We start from the raw sequence: 19,973 nt of genomic DNA on the forward strand, positions 1-19,973 counted from the left end.
CACCCCATATGTGGTCGCAAACTGCTGTACGGGCACACGGCAGGGCGCAGAAGGAAAGGAATGCCATACGGTTTTTGGAAGGCAGATTTTGCTGGACTGTTTTTTTTGACACAATGTCCCATTTGAAGCCCCCCTGATGCACCCCTAGAGTAGAAACTCCAAAAAAGTGACCCCATTTTATAAACTACGGGATAGGGTGGCAGTATTGTTGGTACTAGTTTAGGGTACATATGATTTTTGGTTGCTCTATATTACAATTTTTGTGAGGCAAGGTAACAAAAAATAGCTTTTTTGGCACTGTTTTTTTTTTGTTATTTACAACATTCATCTGACAGGTTAGATCATGTGGTAATTTTATAGAGCAGGTTGTCGCGGACGCGGCGATACCTAATATGTATGCGTTTTTTTAATTTATGTAAGTATTACACAATGATTTCATTTTGAAAACAAAGAAAATGTTTTAGTGTCTCCATAGTCTAAGAGCCATAGTTTTTTCAGTTTTTGGGCGATTATCTTAAGTAGGGTCTCATTTTTTGCGGGATGAGATGACGGTTTGATTGGCACTATTTTGGGGTGCATATGACTTTTTGATCGCTTGCTATTACACTTTTTGTGACGTAAGATGACAAAAAATTGCTTTTTTTACACCGTTTTTATTTTTAATTTTTTACGGTGGTCATCTGAGGGGTTAGATCATGTGATATTTTTATAGATCGGGTCGATACGGACGCGGCGATACCTAATATGTATACTTATATTTTTTTCATTTTTAATCAGTGATAAATGTGTTTTTTGATTTTTACTTTTTTTTCACTTTTTTTTTTACCCAGACCCACTTGGTTCTTGAAGATCCAGTGGGTCTGATGTCTGTATAATACAGTACAGTACAATATATATTGTACTGTACTGTATTTTACTTACACTTTGTCTGAACAGATCTCTGCCTTTAGCACAGATCTGTTCAGCACCATGGACCTGTTGCCATGGGAACCTTCCCCGTCTGCTCAGAACTTCGCAGACGGGGAAGGGTAAGGACGGGGCTGTTGGGGGGCTGTCTGGGAGCTCTCTCCCTCTCCCATCGGGGGGCTGCAAAGGCACTGCAGCCCCCCGATGGGAGAGGGAGGGAGCTCCCTCTTACTGTTAACTTTTTCCATACAGCGGTCCGAACGGATCGCTGTATGGAAAGGGTTAAACGGCTGACATCGCATCGCAGATGTCAGCCGTTTATACCAGGGTGTCAGCAATGTGCTGGCACCCTGGTATACCCACTAACCACCAACGATCATTCAAGGGGAAGCCTCCCGCACCGCCCGCAACCCTCCCCTGCACCTCCCACCGGGCTAAAATCACTCAGGGGTGCAGGGGGGGATACAGATATATTTTGGACATTATAAAGTTTCTGATCCTCGCGGTCAGGGACCGCGGGGATCAGAAACTGCAAAAAGCGCATCAAACCGCAGGTCTGAATTGACCTGCGGTTTGTTGCGATCGCCGACATGGGGGGGTCACGGGACCCCCCCGCGCCTTTAGCCTAGGTGCCTGCTCAATGATTTGAGCAGTCACCTTGTTCCGATCACTGCCGGCAGGGCGGCAGTGATCGGAACAACACATGACGTACCGGTACGTCATGTGTCCTTAAGTACCAGGACATCATGATGTACCGGTACGTCATGTGTCCTTAAGAGGTTATTTTCATGACTATGAAGGCATCAAAACTATGAATTAACACATGTGGAATTATATACATAACAAACAAGTGTGAAACAACTGAAAATATGTCATATTCTAGGTTCTTCAAAGTAGCCACCTTTTGCTTTGATTACTGCTTTGCACACTCTTGGCATTCTCTTGATGAGCTTCAAGAGGTAGTCCCCTGAAATGGTCTTCCAACAGTCTTGAAGGAGTTCCCAGAGATGCTTAGCACTTGGCCCTTTTGCCTTCACTCTGCGGTCCAGCTCACCCCAAACCATCTCAGGTGCAGTGACTGTGGAGGCCAGGTCATCTGGCGCAGCACCCTATCACTCTCCTTCATGGGCAAATAGCCCTTACTTTCAAAGCTTTTCCAATTTTTTGGCTGACTGACTGACCTTCATTTCTTAAAGTAATGATGGCCACTCGTTTTTCTTTACTTAGCTGCTTTTTTCTTGCCATAATACAAATTCTAACAGTCTATTCAGTAGGATTATCAGCTGTGTATCCACCTGACTTCTCCTCAATGCAACTGATGGTCCCAAACCCATTTATAAGGCAAGAAATACCACTTATTAAACCTGACAGGGCACACCTGTGAAGTGAAAACCATTTCAGGGGACTACCTCTTGAAGCTCATCAAGAGAATGTCACTGCACCTGAACCCAATCGAGATGGTTTGGGGTGAGCTGGACCGCAGAGTGAAGGCAAAAGGGCCAAGTGCTAAGCATCTCTGGGAACTCCTTCAAGACTGTTGGAAGACCATTTCAGGGGACTACCTCTTGAAGCTCATCAAGAGAATGCCAAGAGTGTGCAAAGCAGTAATCAAGGCAAAAGGTGGCTACTTTGAAGGACCTAGAATATGTCATATTTTCAGTTGTTTCACACTTGTTTGTTATGTATATAATTCCAAATGTGTTAATTCATAGATTTGATGCCTTTAGTGTGAATCTACAATTTTCATAGTCATGAAAATAAAGAAAACTCTTTGAATGAGAAGGTGTGTCCAAACTTTTGGTCTGTACTGTATATATATATATATATATATATATATATATATATTTTACAATATATATTTTATGCCATATATATTTCACTGACTGGATATAACCTTAGAAGGTTTAGAAAGTATTAATGTTATCTTCCTACTAATTGGGTTTCATGAGGAGAGCTGAATATTATTACTCATCCATGTGGACAAGTTAAATATGTGAACCCAGATGCCAAGTAACAGGCCCATTGTCCATTATCATGAATTTAAAAAGACGGTAGAAGATGGTGACTCCAACATGTCTAGATTATGGATAAGTAAAATGTCAGGAAGAAACCCTTAATACTGATATATTGGAGAGGTTAAAAAGGTCATGTGAACATATTATTAGGTATTTAGAATTAATGTTTGAAATTGTTATGTGGTACAACAGTGCCATCTAGAGGTGGATGGATAATAGTATGTCATTTTCACCAGTATTCTGGGGGTTAAAATGACATCATTATTATCTGCATCCGAATACACCCACCTTGTCTGATTGGAGATCCCTAATCTAGAAGGGGATTGGTTCTTAGATAACATGTGGTATAAAGTATGTATGTAAAAGGTTAGACAGGGTCTACTCTTCAACTGAAACAACTGCAACTAACAACTTACTTCAACAACAAAAAAAGAAACTTGGATCAATTTTTGTCTACTGGAAGAGTTTTGAGAACTGATCACACCCGAAACCCTGTTCATTCTTGACCCGGTAACGTATATCTGTATTTACTGATTGTGGTATTAATAAGATATTCCTCTCGGCATATAGTGAAGAGTCCCCATACTGAGGGAACATATAGTGTTAAACACCTCTCTGATGCTAGTTGTCCTCTTAGCAAAGATGCATATTGATAATGGGAGATTGGACATTATCTGAGTAGAGGAAAAACCTTTGGGAAATTATATTTCCATAGTATGATTGCCGAGTGGGATATAATATCATATTAATATCATATTATGCTGTGGATCAGTTATGCTGCCAGTATTAATCCATGTTTATCCTTTTTATATTCAATTGTGTATGATATATATTTCATTAGTCTTTGGATAATTTTATGCTGGTGAGAAAGCAATATTGGGTTACACCACCATCTAGTGGTGGTTTGTTGGTACTGCGTGAATTTGTCTATCCATTGATCTTATGTCTGTTTTATATTGGATTTTACTCCTTTGTAAATAAATTTTTTATATTTTTGCATAATTGATTGCTTCTTTGTTTTCATTAATTGCATAAATTAAATTTAGAGTCTCAATATAAAAGAAAAGGCGTTTTTATGTCCGCCTAGTGGATTTCCTGACTGATTTCCATATTTTATTGACATTTTATATCTTATATAAAATATTTATATTTCATATAAAGGATATAGTTTGACAATATGTAATACTAACTCACCAGCAATATTCTAGCTGTAACATTTATTTCATCCCAGCTCAATTGCATCCATATATGTTATACCCTTTTATTCTGGGCAGATGTGTTGCATACCTCCCAACTTTTTAGACGGTCAAAGAGGGACACCTATGGTTCATTGTGTGAAAGATCCATTTTTCTTGCATATCTACAGGCAATAGTTTTATTTTACAAAACAGCAGCAAAATAATTTGAATATCGAAATTCCTAAAATTCTGACTGCATTAAATAATGAAAAAATATACAAAGCAGGCTAAAATATACAGAGAGGAACCAGAGAAACACCTTTTGGTTCAATATTGTGACTGCAGTAATGCAAATCTAGACCTCAGATCAAAAAGAGTGACATTTAAGGAGGAACAGAGGGAATTGGGTCAAAAATAGGGACTGTCCCTCCAAAAAGGGACACTTGGGAGGTCTGGTGTTTTGTGATGCCCATACCTTGTTCTCCTGTGTATATAGGTCAGTCTCCTCAGCAAAAAGGGGGCAACTGCAGTTTTAAAACTTTCCCCGGCTCAGATTAACTGTATTATCTGGGTGCATATTTGTCAGTGAGTTTCTATGAGATGTAGTTTCACACTCCTCTCCCCTGCCTTTTGCTTGTAAGGCCTCTTTCACACGGGCGTGTCCGGATGCGTCCCGGTTCTGTCACGGATGGTGTTGCAGAAAGCTGGAACTTATAAATAAACATCCGACTGGCTTGATCCCAAACTAAGGAGCATATGGGTGAGCCCTATAAAACCCCTAGAGCTCTCCCTGACTGCTATGCCCATGCAAAGGTCTTTATGGTAGATGATTGCTTGCCCACATACCTGTGTGACACCTGAAAACCCTATAATAGTGAGGTGGCACGACCACCGGCTCCCTGCACTTAATACGGACGGAGTCAGGGTCACCTAGAATCAAGCCAGCAAGGAAACAAATAAAGGAAAAAAACTTATCTGAGGAATCAACAGTAGCAGCCTCCAGCAGTGAACAACTCATCCAGGAAGAAGTATAAACCACAAAGTGAGGCAGTATGGTAGGGAATATAAAGGGAGATAATTAGTGTAAATAGGTGACAGCTGGGAGAAGGAAAGGAGATGACAAAGTGAAACCAAAACAAAGAACGTCATGCAAGAGGTAGAGAAGAACGTCTAACAGACCTTCTCACAGAACTGGCGGTGACAGTACCCCTCCCTCTACGGGTGGACTCCGGACACTCAGAGCCCACCTTCCCAGGATGAGACCTATGGAAAGCCCTGATGAGATGAGTGGCCTTAATGTCCGCCACTGGGACCCACATCCTCTCCTCAGGACCATAACCCTCCCAATGAACGAGGTATTGGAGAGAACCCCGGATAATGCGAGAGTCCACAATCCTAGAGACCTGAAATTCAAGATTACCATCAACAACAATCGGAGGAGGAGGCAAAGAGGAGGGTACAGTGGGTTGGACATAAGGATTTAATAGCGACCTGTGAAAAACATTATGGATCTTCCAAGTCTGAAGAAGATCAAGACGGAAGGCAATGGGATTGATGATGGACAAAATCTTGTAAGGCCCAATAAACTTAGGACCCAACTTCCAGGAGGGAACCTTCAGTTTGATATTCTTTGTAGACAACCACACCAGATCACCCACATTTAGGTCCAGACCAGGCACACGTCTCTTATCCGCCACATGCTTATATCTCTCACTCATCCTCTTCAAATTACCCTGAATCTTTTGGGACATTCTCAGAAGACCCCTCTCCAGAGAATGTCCCAAACTGCGGATGAAACCCATATGCACCAAAAAATGGTGACTTATCAGGGACAAAAAAGAACACCAATCCTCCTGATTCTCCGACAAAAAACAGCGCAGATATGTCTCCAGATTCTGATTGACGCGTTCGGTCTGACCATTCGACTGCGGGTGAAAAGCAGAAGAGAACGACAACCAAACCCCCAAGCGAGAACAGAAGGCCTTCCAGAATCTGGAAACAAATTGCGTGCCCCTATCAGAAACGATGTCTGAAGGAATGCCATGCAATTTAACAATGTGATCAACAAACGCTTGCGCCAGCGTCTTAGCATTGGGTAACCCAGGAAAGGGAATGAAATGCGCCATTTTGCTAAAACGGTCCACTACTACCAGAATCACAGTCTTCCCAGAGGAACGAGGCAGGTCCATAATGAAGTCCATGGACAGATGCATCCAAGGACGGGAAGGAATGGGTAAAGGGAGGAGAGAACCCGATGGCCGTGAATGAGGGACCTTGGCACGAGCGCAGGTCTCGCAGGCTGCCACAAAACCCTTAATCGTCTTACGAAGAGCCGGCCACCAGAATCTCTGAGCAATGAGATCCACTGTGGCTCTACTCCCCGGGTGCCCAGCAAGGACAGTATCGTGGTGCTCCTTAAAAACCTTGTGTCGTAAAGCGAGAGGCACAAACAACCTCCCAGGGGGACAAAGATCAGGAGCCTCTGCCTGGGCTGCCTGAACCTCTGCCTCCAAATCAGGATAAAAAGCAGAAACGACCACCCCTTCAGCCAAAATGGGACCCGGGTCTTCAAAGTTTCCCCCTCCCGGAAAACAACATGACAGGGCATCCGCCTACACATTTTTAACCCCAGGGTGGAACGTAACATCAAAATTAAACCTAGAAAAGAACAAAGACCATCTGGCCTGTCTTGGGTTCAGATGCTTGGCCGATTCCAAGTAGGCCAGATTCTTATGGTCTGTAAACACGGTAATAGGGTGTCTGGCTCCCTCTAACCAATGGCGCCATTCCTCAAAAGCTAATTTGATGGCCAACAACTCCCTATCTCTCACATCATAATTTCTCTCTGCAGAGGAGAGTTTCCTTGAGGAAAAGGCACACGGTCGCCATTTGGCAGGAGAGGGACCCTGAGATAAGACCGCACCCACACCCACCTCAGAAGCGTCCACCTCAACAATAAAAGGTAGAGAGACATCAGGTTGTAACAAAATGGGAGCGGAAGTAAAACTCTTTGATACTAGAAAAGGCTTTAAGCGCATCTACCGACTACGAAGAAAAATCTACCCCCTTTTTAGTCATATCAGTGAGTGGCTTAACAACAGAGGAATAATTCAAAATGAACTTTCTGTAATAATTGGCAAAACCCCAAAACCACATCAGCTCCTTCTGATTCTCAGGAAGCTCTCAATCAAGCACAGCGCTGACCTTCTCAGGGTCCATGCGAAAACTAGAAGCGGAGAGAAGAAAACCAAGAAATTGAATCTCCGGAACCGCAAACACACATTTTTCCAGTTTAGCTTACAATTTTATTATCCCGCAGAATCAGCAAGACCTCGTAGGTGGTCTCGATGAGTCTTGAAATCAGGAGAAAAAATCTAAATGTCATCTAGATCAGTGTTTCCCAACCAGTGTGCCTCCAGCTGTTGCAAAACTATAACTCCCAGCATGCCCGCACAGCCAAAGGCTGTCCAGGCATGCTGGGAGTTGAAGTTTTGCAACAGCTGGAGGCACACTGGTTGGGAAACACTGATCTAGATACACCAGTACATATTTCCCCATTAAATGATAAAAAATGCTGTTCACAAAATGTTGGAAGACGGCCGGAGCATTCATCAAATCAAAGGGCATAACCAAATTCTCAAAATGACCCTCAGGGGTATTGAAGGCCGTCTTCCATTCGTCCCCTTCCCTGACCCTGACTAGGTTGTATGCCCCTCTTAAATCCAACTTAGAAAAAACCTTAGCCCCAACAATCTGGTTAAGCAGGTCCGGGATCAGAGGAAGCGGATATGGGTCACGAATCGTGATACGGTTCAGCTCCCTAAAATCCAGATAAGGTCTTAAAGAACCATCTTTTTTCTTAACAAAAAAAAAAAACAGAGGGTCGGATGTGTCCCTTTCTCAGGCTCTCAGAGATATAAGTATGCATAGTGACTCTTTCAGGTTGGGAGAGATTGTATAAACGTGATTTTGGCAGTTTGGCGCCTGGGATGAGATTAACAGGGCAGTCGTACTCCTGGTGAGGGGGCAACTCCTGGACACCACTCTCGGAAAACACATCCGAAAATTCAGAGAGAAAAGATGGCACAGTCTTGGTAGAAACCTCTGAAAGAGACGCCGCGAGGCAATTCTCTCTGCAAAACTCACTCCAACCATTTATTTGCCTTGCTTGCCAATCAATGGTGGGGTTATGTTTAGTGAGCCAGGGTAGCCCCAACACTAGAGGAGTAGGTAATCCGCTTAAGACGAAACATGACATATCCTCAACATGAGCGTCACCCACAGTCAAACGGATATTGTGAACTATGCCCTTTAACGATCTTTGGGAAAGTGGAGCGGCATCGATAGCAAAAACAGGTATATCCTTTTCCAAAGTGCATACCTGGAAACCATGCGTTATTGCAAATTGATTATCAATGAGATTGACAGCTGCTCCACTATCTACTAAAATCTCACAAACAATGTTCTTGCTGTCTAGCGCCACACTGGCAGGTAGGATAAAACGGGAACTACAAGTAAACGGCAAACCTTCAATTTCCGCATCAACCTTGCCAATAGTAGCAAATGGAAAGTTTTTAGAGGGTTTTTTTCTTTTTGTTTTTCTTTTATTACTCTCAGAAAACTCCATGAATCTCCTAGAGGGGCAAGCATTAGCCAAATGATTTATACCCCCACAACAGAAACAAACCCTCCTCTGAGAGCTGAATCCTCTACTATCAGAGGCAAGCAAACCCAGCTGCATGGCTTCCTCCTCAGAGGGGATTGAGAGAGACTGAGACCCCTGCGCACTGAATGAGACAGCCCCACTGTCCTTGGACTGAATATGACAGGAAGGAGTAGTCTCCTCTCTCTCTCTCTAAGACGCCTGTCAATACGAACAGCTAGAGACATGGCAGATTCTAACGAGGCTGGTCTCTCATGAAAAGCAAATGCATCTTTCAATCTTTCCGAAAGACCATGGCAAAATTGACTTCGGAGTGCAGCATCATTCCAACCAGCATCAGCTGCCCATCTCCGAAATTCAGAACAATATATCTCTGCGGACTGTTTACCCTGGCATAAAAGACGCAGTTTAGATTCAGCCAGAGCAATATGATCCGGGTCATCATATATCTGCCCCAGGGTAGATAGTGGAGCAGCTGTCAATCTGCCCTATTTTACTATACATTCTGTATTCAGAATGCTATTATTTTCCCTTATAACCATGTTATAAGGGGAAATAATAATGATCGGGTCCCCATCCCGATCGTCACCTAGCAACCGTGCATGAAAATCGCACCGCATCCGCACTTGCTTGCGGATGCTTGCGATTTTCACGCAACCCCATTCATTTCTATGGGGCCTGCGTTACTTGAAAAACGCACAAAGAGGAGCATGCTGCGATTTTCACGCAACGCACAAGTGATGCGTGAAAATCACCGCTCGTGTGCACAGCCCCATAGAAATGAATGGGTCAGGATTCAGTGCGGGTGCAATGCGTTCAACTCACGCATTATACTCGCCCGTGTGAAAGGGGCCTAAGAAATGCAGGAAGAGACCTATCAATCACAAGCAGGAGACATGGAAGACAAGCTGAAGCCACATCACATACAGTTGCAAGAAAAAGTCTGTGAACCCTTTGGAATGATATGGATTTCTGCACAATTTGGTCATAAAATGTGATCTGATCTTTATCTAAGTCACAGCAATAGACAATCACAGTCTGCTTAAACTAATAACACACAAATAATTAAATGTTACCATGTTTTTATTGAACACACCATGTAAACATTCACAGTGCAGGTGGAAAAAGTATGTGAACCCCTAGACTAATGACATCTCCAAGAGCTAATTGGAGTGAGGTGTCAGCCAACTGGAGTCCAATCAATGAGATGAGATTGGAGGTGTTGGTTACAGCTGCCCTGCCCTATAAAAAACACACAACAGTTCTGGGTTTGCTTTTCACAAAAAGCATTGCCTGATGTGAATGATGCCTCGCACAAAAGAGCTCTCAGAAGACCTACGATTAAGAATTGTTGACTTGCATAAAGCTAGAAAGGGTTATAAAAGTATCTCCAAAAGCCTTGCTGTTCATCAGTCCACGGTAAGAAAAAATTGTCTATAAATGGAGAAAGTTCCGCACTGCTGCTACTCTCCCGAGGAGTGGCCATCCTGTAAAGATGACTGCAAGAGCACAGTGCAGACTGCTCAATAAGGTGTAGAAGAATCCTAGAGTGTCAGCTAAAAACTTACAAAAGTCTATGGCATATGCTGACATCCCTGTTAGCAAATCTACGATATGTAAAACACTAAACAAGAATGGAATTCATGGGAGGATACCACAGAGGAAGTCACTGCTGTCCAAAAAAAACATTGCTGCATGTTTACAGTTTGCACAAGAGCACCTGGATGTTCCACAGCAGTACTGGCAAAATATTCTGTGGACAGATGAAACCAAAGTTGAGTTGTTTGGAAGAAACACACAACACTATGTGTGGAGAAAAAGAGGCAAAGCACACCAACATCAAAACCTCATCCCAACTGTGAAGTATGGTGGTGGGGGCATCATGGTTTGGGGCTGTTTTGCTGCATCAGGGCCTGGACGGATTGCTATCATCGAAGGAAAAATGAATTCCCAAGTTTATCAAGACATTTTGCAGGAGAACTTAAGGCCATCTTTCCACCAGCTGAAGCTCAACAGAAGATGGGTGTTGCAATAGGACAACGACCCAAAGCATAGAAGTAAATCAACAATAGAATGGCTTAAACAGAAGAAAATACGCCTTCTGGAGTGGCCCAGTCAGAGTCCTGACCTCAACCCGATTGAGATGCTGTGGCATGACCTCAAGAAAGCGATTCACAGCAGACATCCCAAGAATATTGCTGAACTGAAACAGTTCTGTAAAGAGGAATGGTCAAGAATTACTTCTGACTGTTGTGCACGTCTGATCTGCAACTACAGGAAACGTTTGGTTAAAGTTATTGCTGCCAAAGGAGGTTCAACCAGTTATTAAATCCAAGGGTTCACATACTTTTTCCACCTGCACTGTGAATGTTTACATAGTGTGTTCAATAAAAACATGGTAACATTTAATTATTTGTGTGTTATTAGTTTAAGCAGACTGTGATTGTCTATTGTTGTGACTTAGATGAAGATCAGATCACATTTTATGACCAATTTGTGCAGAAATCCATATCATTCCAAAGGGTTCACATACTTTTTCTTGCAACTGTATACTCTGGAATACACTGATACTGTGCAGTGTAACCTAGGGTGCAAAAGTTCTAAGTCACCACGTTGTAGCGGTCAGAGGAGGAAGAGACCGCAAGGCAGGATTCAAATACAGTACAGTAGACAAGGAGGCTTTATTAAAGCACAAACAGGAACTGCCAGAAAATAGGATTAACAGTACAGTACCACCGCACCAGAGGCACAATGGGTTAATGACAGAAATGGTATAAACAGGTGTACATAAATCAGCAACATTGGTAATGGAATTTTGCATAGAAAACGGAATGAGCTAAACAGCAAACAGACAGCTACTCTTTCTCTCTCTTGATTACAGCTGCAGCACTTCACTTCAGAGCTTATCTTGTCCTTTACATAGCCAGTTTCTCAGGACTCCATCAGTAAGGGCCCATGTCCCATCATTAGTCTCTCAGTTTGGCTCCTGACATGGCAGCCAGCCTCACAGCTTCCAGGGCACACACACCCCTCCAGCCAGGACTCAAACCCCGGGAACTTCTGGCTCCTCCTACCTCCTGTGTATATCCGAATAACTTCAGCTTCCTCTTCCTCAGAGCCACAGCGGCCTCTAGTGGCTGAAATAAGTAATCACAGTCTATGTAACACAATCAGTGATGGCCAGTTCGCATTGTTCGCCCGCGAACACATGCGGGCTGCCATCTTTTTTCACAAGTCCGGCGAGGCACAGGTAAGCCCTGCACCGCGAGCCGGTCTGAAAACAAATGCGGTCACCGGGAGCAGGCAGTTCCGAGAACAGCCCAATGAAGGCCCCCGGTGGCTGTTCTCGGAACTGCCTGCTCCCGCTGACCGCACTTGTTTTCAGACCGGCTCGCGCACAGGCACAGGTAAGGGCTTTCCTGTGCCTCGCCGGACTTGTGAAAAAAGATGGCAGTCCGCATATGTTCGCGGGCGAACAATGCAAACTGGCCATCACTGAACACAATATTACAGATATCTGTGCAAAGTACAGTATTCTAGGGGCTGACCCCCTACAACGTGCTGCCCTTACATAGGTATCAGAGTAAAGCAAGTGTAGCCAGACTTCACTCCTTCTATCTCTTCAAAGCCAAAGAATTAATGAGAAATGTACAGTGGCCAAAAGTTTTGAGAATTACATAAATATTGGAAATTGGCAAAGTTGCTGCTTAAGTTTTTATAATAGCAATTTGCATATACTCCAGAATGTTATGAAGAGTGATCAGATGAATTGCATTGTTCTTCTTTGCCATGAAAATTAACTTAATCCCAAAAAAAACTTTCCACTGCATTTCATTGCTGTCATTAAAGGACCTGCTGAGATCATTTCAGTAATCATCTTGTTAACTCAGGTGAGAATGTTGACGAGCACAAGGCTGGAGATCATTATGTCAGGCTGATTTGGTTAAAATGGCAGACGACATGTTAAAAGGAGGGTGATGCTTGAAATCATTGTTCTTCCATTGTTAACCATGGTGACCTGCAAAGAAACACGTGCAGCCATCATTGTGTTGCATAAAAATGGCTTCACAGGCAAGGATATTGTGGCTACCAAGATTGCATCTCAATCAACAATTTATAGGATCATCAAGAACTTCAAGGAAAGAGGTTCAATTCTTGTTAAGAAGGCTTCAGGGCATACAAGAAAGTCCAGCAAGCGCCAGGATCGTCTCCTAAAGAGGATTTAGCTGTGGGGTCGGAGTGCCATAAGTGCAGAGCTTGCTCAGGAATGGCAGCAGGCAGGTGTGAGCGCATCTGCACGCACAGTGAGGCGAAGACTTTTGGAAGATGGCCTGCTGTCAAGAAGGGCAGCAAAGAAGCCACTTCTCTCTAAAAAAAACATCAGGGACAGATTGATCTTCTGCAGAAAGTTTGGTGAATGGACTGCTGAGGACTGGGGCAAAGTCATATTCTCCGATGAAGCCTCTTTCCGATTGTTTGGGGCATCTGGAAAAAAGCTTGTCCAGAGAAGAAAAGGTGAGCGCTACCATCAGTCCTGTGTCATGCCAACAGTAAAGCATCCTGAGACCATTCATGTGTGGGGTTGCTTCTCATCCAAGGGAGTGGGCTCACTCACAATTTTGCCCAAAAACACAGCCATGAATAAAGAATGGTACCAAAACACCCTTCAACAGCAACTTCTTCCAACAATCCAACAACAGTTTGGTGAAGAACAATGCATTTTCCAGCACGATGGAGCACCGTGCCATAAGCTAAAAGTGATAACTAAGTGGCTCGGGGACCAAAACGTTGACATTTTGGGTCCATGGCCTGGAAACTCCCCAGATCTTAATCCCATTGAGAACTTGTGGTCAATCCTCAAGAGGCAGGAGGACAAACAAAAACCCACTAATTCTGACAAACTCCAAGAAGTGATTATGAAAGAATGGGTTGCTATCAGTCAGGAATTGGCCCAGAAGTTGATTGAGAGCATGCACAGTCGAATTGCAGAGGTCCTGAAAAAGAAGGGCCAACACTGCAAATACTGACTCTTTGCATAAATGTCATGTAATTGTCGATAAAAGCCTTTGAAACGTATGAAGTGCGTGTAATTATATTTCACTACATCACAGAAACAACTGAAACAAAGATCTAAAAGCAGTTTAGCAGCAAACTTTGTGAAAACTAATATTTGTGTCATTCTCAAAACTTTTGGCCACGACTGTAGATAGAATTAGGGGAACTATGTCAGGAGGAAGCTGGAACAAAGATGACCTATAAGGCTCTATTCACACGTCCATATAATGTGTCCGCATCCATTCCGCAAATTGCGGAACGGGTGCGGACCCATTCATTCTCTATTGGGACGGAATGGATGCGCCCCTCGTCTTCCGGTCCGTGGCTCCAGAAAACAATAGAACATGTCCTATGCTTGTCCACAATTGCGGACAAGAATAGGCAGTTCTATGGGGGTGCCGGCCGGGTATTTTGCGGATCCGCAATGCACTACGGACGTCTGACTGGAGTCTAAATGGCACATCAAATAAACAGGCATACACAAGAGTCTCTACATAATTCTTTAATAGTAGTCTATCCTGCCACATATGTACAGGTGAAAAAGACATGACTTCCAGGAGTTCTTTAAGCGAACAGTTAATCAGAAGAAAGCTTCCCATAACAGAAGGAACATTAAGTAATAGATAAACATCCTTTTTACTACTAATAGCTAAGCATTTCTATGTATATTGTTATCTGAGTAATGTTTGCATAGCATTGAATACTGGTAATTTTTATATTGACCATTTAGTCACAAAGCAAGGCTTTGCCACTTGATGACTACATGTTAGATTTCTACTGTATACATATTAAATTAGTCATCTTAAAGTGACAGCGACATATATGGCTATGGGCAAATGTATGGCTGCTGGCAGGGGTATAACTACCATAGTGGCAGACCATGTGACTGCTATGGGGCGCAGGGCAAGCGGGGGCTCAGTTGGGCTCTTTACTGGGGTGAAAACTTGGTCAGGACTCTACTTTTAGCAAATGAGGCAGTGGAAAAATGGCCCAAGGGTAATTAAAAGGGATTTAGGAGGAAACCCTTCTGTCCTCTGTGGGGGTCCTGGTTTGATCCTTGCTATGGGGCCCTTACTTCTCTGTGTATGCCACTGGCTGCTGGTGATAACAAAAAAAACTATTTAAAAAAAACAAACTGCAGTGCAGGATTTTTTATATTTAACCACTTGCTGACCGACTACCGACTATATGTCCAGGTTCTCCGTATTTATCCATGCACGGATGTTTCTAAACATTCTTGCAGAGATTGCAGCTGCATGACAGCAGGGCTCCCCATAGAGAAGGCAGGATAGATTTTCACCATTCTTGCCTTCCCCATCGTTTTAAACCTCGATCAGCCCTGTGGCTAGTATGTCAGTCCCAGTTATTGGAGAAATAAGCAATCAATGAAAAAAAAAAAAAGTACTGTTAACCTGTTTAGGACATAGGGCGTACGCAGGTCTGATTTCCCGGTCCTTAAGGACACAAGGCGTACGGGTACGTCCTATGTATTACCGATCACCGCCGATTGGCGGGCGGTGATCGGAACAAGGTGCCTGCTCAAATCATTGAGCAGGCACCTTGGCTAAATGCGAGGGGGGGTCCTGTGACCCCCCCCCCTTGTGAATTCAGACCTGCGGTTTGCGGTTTAACCTTATGTGGCGGGCGGCTGGCGGTGGTGCCATCAGGTCCCCATGCGGCTGTAGGGGGGACCCGATGACATGAAAGGCAGCGCGATGCCTTCCTGAGGCATCTGCGCTGCCTTCCGGTGATGAGCCCCCTGGATCTCACAGGCCGGAAGCTGTATAAGTAAAACTCACTGTAATACTCATACAGCCAATGCATTCCAATACAGAAGTATTGGAATGCATTGTAAAAGGGATTAGACCCCCAAAAGTTGAATTCCCAAAGTGGGACAAAAAGAAAAGTAAAAAAAAGTTGAAAAAATAAAGTTTTCCTCCCAAAAAATTTAAAGTTTCAAGTAAAAATAAACAAAAATGTAATTTTCCCTAAATAAAGTAAGAAAAAATTGGTAAAGAATAGGGGAAAAAAAAAAGTAGACATATTAGGTATCGACGCGTCCGTATCGACCGGCTCTATAAACATATCACATGACCTAACCCCTCAGATGAACACCGTAAAAAATAAGAAATAAAAACTGTCCTAAATAAACCTTTTTTTTGTCACCCTACATCACAAAAAGTACAACAGTAAGCGATCAATAAGGTGTATGCCCACCAAAATAGTACCAATCTAACCATCACCTCATCCCGCAAAAAATGAGCCCCTACCTAAGACAATCGCCCAAAAAATAAAAAAAACTATGGCTCAGAATATGGAGATACTAAAACATAATTTTTTTTGTTTTAAAAAATCTGTTATTGTGTAAACCTTAAATGGGTTTTACCGAGTTAATAAAAAAAAATTAAAAAACTCTTAAAACCCATCTGGATATACATATAATTTGGTTAAGCTAGATTTCATCAAGTTAAAACCCATATGTACACCTTTTCATGGTTCTGTCATTGCTTTGTTTACATGCTGAAGTACATGCTGAAGGGGCGTATAACAACAAAGCCTGAGCTCTGCCTCATGAATATTTGTGGGCGTGAACAATCTGACCTTCCCCTCACCCTGTTCTGCACATCCTAACTTTGCATAAACCAGTCACATGATCATCTCCTAGCTCACACAGATAGATCATCCTGTCACATTGCAGAAACACATGCTCTATGTATCTAAGCTCTTTGGCAGCTCTGTGTATCTAAGCTCTATGGCAGCTCTGTGTATCTAAGCTCTATGGCAGCTCTGTGTATCTAAGCTCTATGGCAGCTCTGTGTATCTAAGCTCTATGGCAGCTATGTGTATCTAAGCTCTATGTATCTAATCTATATGGCAGCTCTATGTATCTAAGCTATATGGCAGCTCTGTGTATCTAAGCTCTATAGCAGCTCTGTGTATCTAAGCTCTATGGCAGCTCTGTGTATCTAAGCTCTATAGCAGCTCTGTGTATCTAAGCTCTATAGCAGCTCTGTGTATCTAAGCTCTATGGCAGCTGTGTATCTAAGCTCTATGGCAGCTATGTGTATCTAAGCTCTATATATCTAATCTATATGGCAGCTCTATGTATCTAAGCTATATGGCAGCTCTGTGTATCTAAGCTCTATGGTAGCTCTGTGTATCTAAGCTCTATGGCAGCTCTGTGTATCTAAGCTCTATGGCAGCTATGTGTATCTAAGCTCTATGTATCTAAGCTCTATGGCAGCTCTGTGTATCTAAGCTCTATGGCAGCTCTGTGTATCTAAGCACTATGGCAGCTCTGTGTATCTAAGCTCTATGGCAGCTCTGTGTATCTAAGCTCTATGGCAACTCTGTGTATCTAAGCTCTATGGCATCTCTGTGTATCTAAGCTCTGAGGCAGCTCTGTGTATCTAAGCTCTGAGGCAGCTCTGTGTATGTATCTAATATAGCTTAGATAGATATAGGGGTCATATATGACACCTATATCTATCTAAGCTATATTATAGCCATATCTAGGTTGACTATATACTATGTAGTCACTGTCCCCCCTCCCCCCCATACACAATGCAGTGTCCCCCACCCCTCCATACACACAATATACACAATGCAGTGTCCCCCACCCCTCCATACACACAATATACACAATGCAGTGTCTCCACCCCTCCATACACACAATATACACAATGCAGTGTCCCCCACCCCTCCATACACACAATATACACAATGCAGTGTCCCCACCCCTCCATACACACAATGCAGTCTCCCCCACCCCTCCATACACACAATGCAGTGTCCCCCACCCCTCCATACACACAATATACACAATGCACATGACCTAACCCCTCAGATAAACACTGTAAAAAAAAAAAAAAAACGGTGTAAAAAATGCAATTTTTTTGTCATCTTACATCACAAAAAGTGTAATAGCAAGCGATCAAAAAGTCATATGCACCCCAAAATAGTGCCAATCAAACCATCAACTCATCCCGCAAAAAATGAGACCCTACCTAATATAATCAACCAAAAACTGAAAAAACTATGGCTCTCAGACTATGGAGACACTAAAACATAAAAAAAAAATTGTTTCAAAAATGATATTATTGTGTAAAACTTACATAAATAAAAGCATACATATTAGGTATCGCCACGTCCTGTTCTATAAAAAAAATCACATGGCCTAACCCCTCAGGTGAACACAGTAAAAAAATAAAACAGAGTAAAAAAAGCCATTTTTTCTCACCTTACATCACAAAAAGTGTAACAGTAAGCTATCAATAACCCCTTAAGGACTCAGCCCTATTTCACCTTAAGGACTTGGCCATTTTTTGAAAATCTGACCAGTGTCACTTTAAGTGCTGATAACTTTAAAACACATTGACTTATCCAGGCCGTTCTGAGATTGTTTTTTCGTCACATATTGTACTTCATGAAACTGCTAAAATTGGGTCAAAAAAGTTAATTTTTTTTGCATAAAAAAATACCATATATACCAAAAATTTGGAAAAATTAGCAAATTTCAAAGTTTCTGTTTCTCTACTTCTGTAATACATAGTAATACCCCAAAAATTGTGATGACTTTACATTCCCCATATATCTACTTCATGTTTGTAGCATTTTGGGAATGATATTTTATTTTTTGGGGATGTTACAAGGCTTGGAAGTTTAGAAGCAAATCTTGAAATTTTTCAGAAATTTACAAAAACCCAATTTTTAGGGACCACTACAGGTCTGAAGTCACTTTGCGAGGCTTACATAATAGAAACCGCCCAAAAATGACCCCATTCTATAAACTACACCCCTCAAGGTATTCAAAACTGATTTTACAAACTTCGTTAACCCTTTAGGTGTTGCACAAGAGTTATTGGCAAATGGGGATGAAATTTGAGAATTTCATTTTTTTGCCTAATTTTCCATTTTAACCCATTTTTTCAACTAACAAAGCAAGGGTTAGCAGCCAAACAAGACTGTATCTTTATTGACCTGACTCTGCCGTTTACAGAAACACCCCATATGTGGCCGTAAACTACTGTACAGGCACACAGTAAGGCATAGAGGGAAAGGTGCGCCGTATGGTTTTTGGAAGCCAGATTTTGCTGGACTGGTTTTTTGACACCATGTCCCATTTGAAGCCCCCCTGATGCACCCCTAGAGTAGAAACTCCATAAAAGTGACCCCATCTAAGAAACTACACCCCTCAAGGTATTCAAAACTGATTTTACAAACTTTGTTAACCCTTTAGGTGTTGCACAAGATTTAATGGAAAATAGAGATACAATTTAAAAATTTCACTTTTTTGGCAGATTTTCCATTTTAATATTTTTTTTCCAGTTACAAAGCAAGGGTTAACAGCCAAACAAAACTCATTATTTATGGCCCTGATTCTGTAGTCTACAGAAACACCCCATATGTGGTCGTAAACCGCTGTACGGGCACACGGGAGGGCGCAGAAGGAAAGGAATGCCATACGGTTTTTGGAAGGCAGATTTTGCTGGACTGTTTTTTTTGACACCATGTCCCATTTGAAGCCCCCCTGATGCACCCCTAGAGTAGAAACTCCAAAAAAGTGACCCCATTTTAGAAACTACAGGATAGGGTGGCAGTTTTGTTGGTACTAGTTTAGGGTACATATGATTTTTGGTTGCTCTATATTACACTTTTTTGTGAGGCAAGGTAACAAGAAAAAGATTTTTTGGGATTTTTTTTTTGTTATTTACAACATTCATCTGACAGGTTAGATCATGTGGTAATTTTATAGAGCAGGTTGTCACGGACGCGGCGATACCTAATATGTATACAATGATTTCATTTTTAAAACAAAAAAAATGTTTTAGTGTCTCCATAGTCTAAGAGCCATAGTTTTTTCAGTTTTTGGACGATTATCTTAAGTAGGGTCTCATTTTTTGCGGGATGAGATGATGGTTTGATTGGCACTATTTTGGGGTGCATATGAATTTTTGATCGCTTGCTATTACACTTTTTGTGACGTAAGATTACAAAAAATTGCTTTTTTTACACCGTTTTTATTTTTATTTTTTTACGGTGGTCATGTGATATTTTTATAGAGCCAGTCGATACGGACGTGGAAATACCTAATATGTATACTTTTTTTTATTTATTTAAGTTTTACACAATGATTTCATTTTTGAAACAAACAAA

The sequence above is a fragment of the Bufo bufo genome, chromosome 9 (assembly GCF_905171765.1).
Source record: "Bufo bufo chromosome 9, aBufBuf1.1, whole genome shotgun sequence".
Taxonomy (NCBI): Eukaryota; Metazoa; Chordata; class Amphibia; order Anura; family Bufonidae; genus Bufo; species Bufo bufo.